This window comes from Semicossyphus pulcher, unplaced genomic scaffold (assembly GCF_022749685.1).
Source record: "Semicossyphus pulcher isolate SPU_LCO1_2020_fin unplaced genomic scaffold, fSemPul1.0.p SCAF_7, whole genome shotgun sequence".
NCBI lineage: Eukaryota > Metazoa > Chordata > Actinopteri > Labriformes > Labridae > Semicossyphus > Semicossyphus pulcher.
In genome coordinates, this window is record NW_027211748.1 from 29,604,192 (window position 1) to 29,610,773 (window position 6,582).

Genomic DNA, 6,582 nt, shown 5'->3' on the forward strand with positions numbered 1-6,582 from the left:
TCCTCCTCCCTCGCTCATATTATTTCTTTCAGCACAAAAACTGAAAGTTTAAATTCATTCTCAACATTTCAACTCAAAATTAACAAACAACAAACAAAAATAAATCTTCCTCTCATTTTCCCCTCATGTCTGCCACTCTCTTTCAGATGTGACTGATATGCGACTCGCAGGCTGGAGATAGTTAATAACAAAAATAGTCACCTAATTTAGAAGTCTTTAATAAACTGATTCTTAAATCAGCAGTTGTTCTAGTAACACATGTTGCTTGGGTGCATGATGGAGGAGAGGTCTACGTGTTTAAAAGGGGACTCACCTCGTGGAGCAGCAGACAGCATGAAAATCCACACCAGAAACATGACGTGAACCTGCAACCAGAGTAAAGACTTCAGTAGTGAAACCAAGTAATTATTGCAATGTAACTGGGACTCCATAAAATAAATACATGAATGTAAATGCTCACTGTGGCAGATTTTGGACCACGTCCCAAGCAAGGTTAGAGCCTCTACGATTTAATTCCCTGTAGTGAAATGAGCTAAAATAAGTTATTGCCTTAAATAAATAAAACAAGCAGTCCAACGCAGACAGCAGGCTTTGAAAAATAACTGGAAATAACTTTTCATTCAAAGCTTAAAAAACATTCTTTTCACCATTAAAGAAAAAAAGTCTGAAAAGTGAAGCCGACCAGACGTGCCTTAAACCTGCATTCTTTCTAGTGGCCAGCAGGGGGCGACTGTGCTGGTTGCAAAAAGAAGTCTGATTGAGGGGAATTTAACTTTTAAACATGTTCCTAATGAGTTTATGGTCTCAGTCTCTAGTTTCAAGTCTTCTTCAATACAGCATGATGTTCATTTAGTCACTGATGCTCCCATTTAAGGTTCAATCGACGATAAAGATAAACAGCAAACAGAAAAATGTCAAATGTCTAAATGAAGTCTGCTGTTCATTTTATTGGTAAGTATAGTTAAAGCCTGTTTTTCTGCGGCTTAAATTAGCATCCTAATTAATATACAGTTACATAAATAACCATTTTTTCTTGCTAAACAAGCTAGCATTAGCTGATAAGTGGGTGTTAGTTAAGAAAACAAGTTGGCGACAGCTAACATCCCAAACTTGACCCTCCATATTGCGAGGTAAAACAACATATTTGGTGACCCATCAAATGTTGACGGCTAACGTTAGCATTCAACCGATTTCTAACCTTCTAACATTAATGTTGGCTAGGAGTTTACATCATTCCTGTCGTCTCCTGTAACAATACAAACGCTAACGTTAGCCAGGCAGTAAAACATGATCAGAGCATGACATGAAAAATGGCTGCCATGTGAATCGATGGTGTCATGGAAGCTACATTCACTTCCTTTAGCTGTCTACGGTTGGTAACAGTCACTTGCTGCACAAAAGCTCTGCTGCATTTTACAGAGAAGTTTTTATATCATGTTTTTAAGCAAATTTCCCTCAAATAGTCTTAAAGAATGCAACGAAAACTTTCCTGAGGGCTGAAAAATATGAACTATTACGAAATAAATTGTGCATTAAATGTTTTTGTAATTGCACTGCAGCAGAAATCCTGCATCTGAGGCTGAAGCTTGAAAGCGTTTAAGTGACTTGTTTGATTCTAAACAGGACAGAAGGAGGGAGTGAGCTCAGAGGGGGATGGAAGGACATTACAGCCAATCAAAGCAACCATCGTGCTCATCAGACAGGGCTGAAAATGTCACTTCTTTTACTTTTCTCATGTTGGAGACCTTCACCACGACATCGTCTGTACAGCTAGAAAAATGACCCTCTGCAGTACAGTGTTAATTTCTGCTGCGAGAAACGAGACGAACAACCCTCCCCGCTCGCCGTTTCAACGTCTTTAATGGCTTCGAACAGCTCGGACCACCTGCGGCTCAAAGTGCAACATTACTGCCGAACAAGCCGCGCGCACATTTCTGTAAGAGCCGACTTTATCAGTGCTTCTGATGTCGATGCTGCTTTGTCATTTATGCACTTACATACACGCTTGATTTAAAGTGGAAAACTGCACATAATGGATCCAAATAATGACCGAGTCCAGTTCTATAACATGCAAAGGATTATACCAGAAATACAAAAAGCTCATGATGAGGGGATCAATTAAAAGAACACTGAACCGTAACTGCAGACTTATCTGTAATTAATCCTAAATCTAGAAGTAAACGTATCCAATACATTAAAATTCCTTATTTTTAACTAATTTTTAAGCCTTCTGATTGGATGTTTTAAAAAGCAACAGCTTCAGTAGCTAGCAAACTTGGCGCTGATCATTGCCAGCTGGAAACCTGTTAGCACTCTGTCCAAAAAGTTCTCTTAGACTGACGGGGTCCTAAACCACACTTTCATTAGCTATAGTTTATTAGTTAATGATTTGGTCTCAGTAGAGCTGAAAGTTGTCAGGAGGTTTTGCAAACAGCTGCATAATTCTACATTCAGCAGACACAGAGAGCCATGCGATGAAAGTAACATCAATAATGACTCCACTTTTAGCTCCGGATTGGTCTCCTCCAACTCCTTGGAAAAATATCGGCTATTAAAACGTTCCAGGTTTTGTACAGCAGCTCTATCAGAGCCTGTTTGCTGCAGCTGGAAACAATGAGACTAAACCAGGCGGGATATTTGCTGGAAAACCAACACAAGGAGCCAAAAGAGGCTAAAATTCTTTGTGGAGCTGCAGAGCCGTCGGTACTTCAGAAGGGACCTATTCACGGTGCACAGAGGCTTTTGACTCAATGTATTTCTGAGAATAAAACTCACACTATTCACATGTTGTGTAATATGCTCAATAGTCCTTACTCCTTGTGTCTGATATGTGTCTGCCAGTGGACACCAAGCAACAACGGAATGGGCAACATTATAAATACTGTAGGATTAATATAGATCATGAAATGTAAAGACTATATAATATCGCTCTTGTTTCATTTGCAGTTTGCTGAGAATAAAATGTTTGAAGTTATTTTTGAGGTATTTGGTGCATCGCCTTTTCCCTCTACCATTGTGAAACAATTAAGCAATATCACACTCGAGGTCGTGATGTTGCACTGAATAATCTTTGGCACGAGGCCGCAGGCAAATAGTAGTAAACAGGAAAAATCAACAACAGATTCTTTTTTGTTCCAGCTGAACTAGTTCCACAGTTTAACTGAAACTGGACTTTTGTTGCCAAGCAACCCAAACATTCTCCTGCACTCCGTGTCTACAGGTGACCACAGATCAGCTGTTCATCACGTACATTTGTCTGTTTGTTTTAATGTATCATCAACCAGTGAAATGAGAGTCTGCTGTGTGAGTCAGAGGTACCAGCTTGATCAGCGTAGACATACACAGTCTGCTGTGGTGTTCATTAACAGTATTCAGAACATCTGCGAGGCGGAGTGATGCACACAGTGAAAAGTCCCAGTGATGTTATTCTCTATATCGCCACTCATGGAAAGCCTCTTGTCCAATCAGATTACTTGGTAGGAACTAACTGTTGTATAAACAATTTTATCATATAGAATTGTTGATAACACTTCGCTGGTCCAGAACAAAGTGGTTCAGACATGCCATGATTAAAAACATGTGGACGCCATGCATGAAAGGGTTAATAAAATGTCTTATATGTAGTATTCATAGATCCCATCTCTTAGCCTTTACTTGTTTTATATTGCACGTTTTTACATATTTGACATTTTGTATTTAAAATTTGCTACGCATGTTGTCGTCATATATTACAGTATGATGCATTCCCATGTCTGTGGAATGTACAAATTTTAAATGCTTTATTTTGCTTTGCTTACATGTCTATTTTATTCAACTTCTAAATCCGACTACCCAACCCTACTTTCACTTAAATCAAACTGTAGATCATATCGACGAGTGTCCAAAGCCTGCGTGTAACAGTAAACCAGACGGAACTTCAAGCTGTCATATAAATCTTGAATGCAAGCGGGTGGATGTGGCGATGGCGCGGTGGAGGGAAGCAGTGAGTGGACACTGTTCAAACATTTATGTCTGAAGGACGACGAGAGGACATTTGGCAGTGGTACGACGGACATCTTGCTAATCTTATTGTTAGTTTTGTTTGTTACAGATACCTTACAGATTCTATCTTTATTTTTCATTCTTTTGCCTGGTTTTGTTTGGTTCTGTATGTTGTGGATTTGTGTTTTTAAAAACGTATAAATCAATAAATTTTAAGTCATTAAAAAACCTGACACGTGAATGTTTAAGTATTAAAGCCAGTCTTACCTTGTTTGTGGCTTGGCGGCTGCAGACGTGGTGGTTTCTTCATTGAACAAAGGTTGGTGTTAAACTGTGTGTCATTGTAGAGAGACGAGGCTCTGATGGACATCAGCAGCCGACAGAGAGGGTGGAAGCCTTTAATGCTTTTGTTGTGACCCCACAGAATCAACCCTCAGATCCACTGACTGTGTTTATCAGCCGTACCTGAGGAGGGGGAGGCACCTTTAGCCCCTTCAGTCTTATTGGCTATCAGGTGACACCTGAGCAGGAGCTTATCATGGTTTGGTTCCTGTGCAGGTATTTGAGGGTTTAACACTGGTGAGGTCCTGACAGGGGGGGACCCACAGAGTGGTCTTTGTCCTGTAGGGGGGCTGGATCTGTGACCCGGGGGTCGACCCGGTCTTATCTGATCCTCACAGGAGTTCAGATCAATGACTACCTGCAGGGAGGGAAGGGTCAGTGGAGCAGAGGGGCTGGTGGTTTAATAACAGGGGGGCTGATAGTGGGGCATTGTGAGGGACAGGTGCATGTCTGTGGGAGGATGGTACACAGGTCGATGTCAAATGTCATGTTATAGACAGGAAGTGGATCAAATTACAGAAACACCTACACTACAGAAGTCGTTCAGTAACCAGTTTGTTATTTATGTATCTTTGCCTTCCACAGGTGTTGATTTGACTGTTTCTGTTAAAGAGTTTGCGTGCACACACGAGTGCACTTCAGTGAGGGTGGGGGTGAATGGTAAAGACACATGCAACATATTTTAGAGAGAAATTCCTGTATTTTTAAACTTGGGCCCTATTTTTACATTATGAGGTTTACAATAGGGGGGTAATAGGGTTACAACGTTTTGGAATTGCTGCAGTAGGTTGCTTCACAGGGCAGCGGTGAAACAGGCTGTAAAGGCTTCGATGTAATCCTTTGGGGCAAATGTGCCCGATCAAAGGTCGTCCACTAAAAGTTCTTGTTGTTTCCACTGACAGGCTCAGATTGTTCTTCTAAGTGTGTGACAACATGACAGAAAGGATCCCTACAGAGATAGACCTTTTTGTTACAGAGGAAGATGATTGTTTTAACCACACACAGACGTTACATCGCTCTCTGCAGACACACCAGACTCCACTGTCAAAAACAGCAATTCTACCTTGCATAACATGGATGCTGCTGGTTTACCTCTGCTTGTTTGTGGTATTGTCTGACTTCGGTGTTTTGAATGGTTAATTGGATCCCACCTATGTTTGTGTAACACTCAATAAAAAAACAGTATACAGCTGTTTGAGACAGATGAATACAGGAAACTCTGTTCTGCAATGTTAAATTACTGTTTTTGTTTTCTTTAAATTAAACCAGATTTTAAAGTCAGGATTCTGTGTTTAAATAAAAGTAAAATTTTCGCATGTGGCTCTAAAGCCCAGTTCAGATCACTGATTAGCATAGCAACAAAACAGTTTTAGAATGTTGCAGAGAAAGTTGCAGCGGTGTGAGCTGGTTAGTTTCAGAGCATCTGAAGCCGTTGCGTGGCGTTGCAGAAGATTTGACTTGTCAAATCTCCAAATGCAGCTTTAGAACTGAATGATGTCACTGTTTCACTTCAGCCAATCAGGAAACAGCATAAGTTGGCGTAGGCACCCTGTCTCTGGCGCTGCAGCAGCCAAAGACGGCTCCAGATCCTCTCTTTCTTAACTCTCTGTCTTCAGCGTTTATTAATCAGTGTTACAGCTAACCCTGTGAGCAAGTCACTGTCACTGTCAGCCATTTCTTTTTATAATGATAACAGAAATCCAGCTATTAATTCATGTAACCTCGGCCTCATACTAACGCTATATAGTATTAACTAACATTATAGTATCAATGCAGAAGTAGTGGGGTATGTCAGTGCTTCGTTGCTATGGAGACGGTCAGCTGCGTCTGTGTGTGTTGCGTTGCTTTGATGTGAACGGCCCAGTATTAGAGCGTTTATGATCAGATGTCAGCCCTGGGATTCTTTTGGCGGTTACATCCAGTCTCGTTGCGAATCATTGATCCGAATTGGCCTTAAGGGCCCGTGTCCACTCACAGCTGGCAGCACCTATTTTCTTTACATAACCAATGCAGTTCAGCATTTTCAGCACAAAAACGTCCTCAGCACGTCCTTACTGCGCTCTCAGTTGAAAATAATTCAACTTTTGGAACATGGCTGCGCTCGTCAACGTCACTTCTCCCTCACCGACCAATCAAAATCAGGAAGAGGCGGGACTTCTGATATCAAGTTTGTCAAAAACAAAGTCGGAGTAGAAGCTAATCCTTTTGTTTTTCCGAGGGTACAATTTCCAGGTGTAGAGCTGCTGCTTACGCAGGACA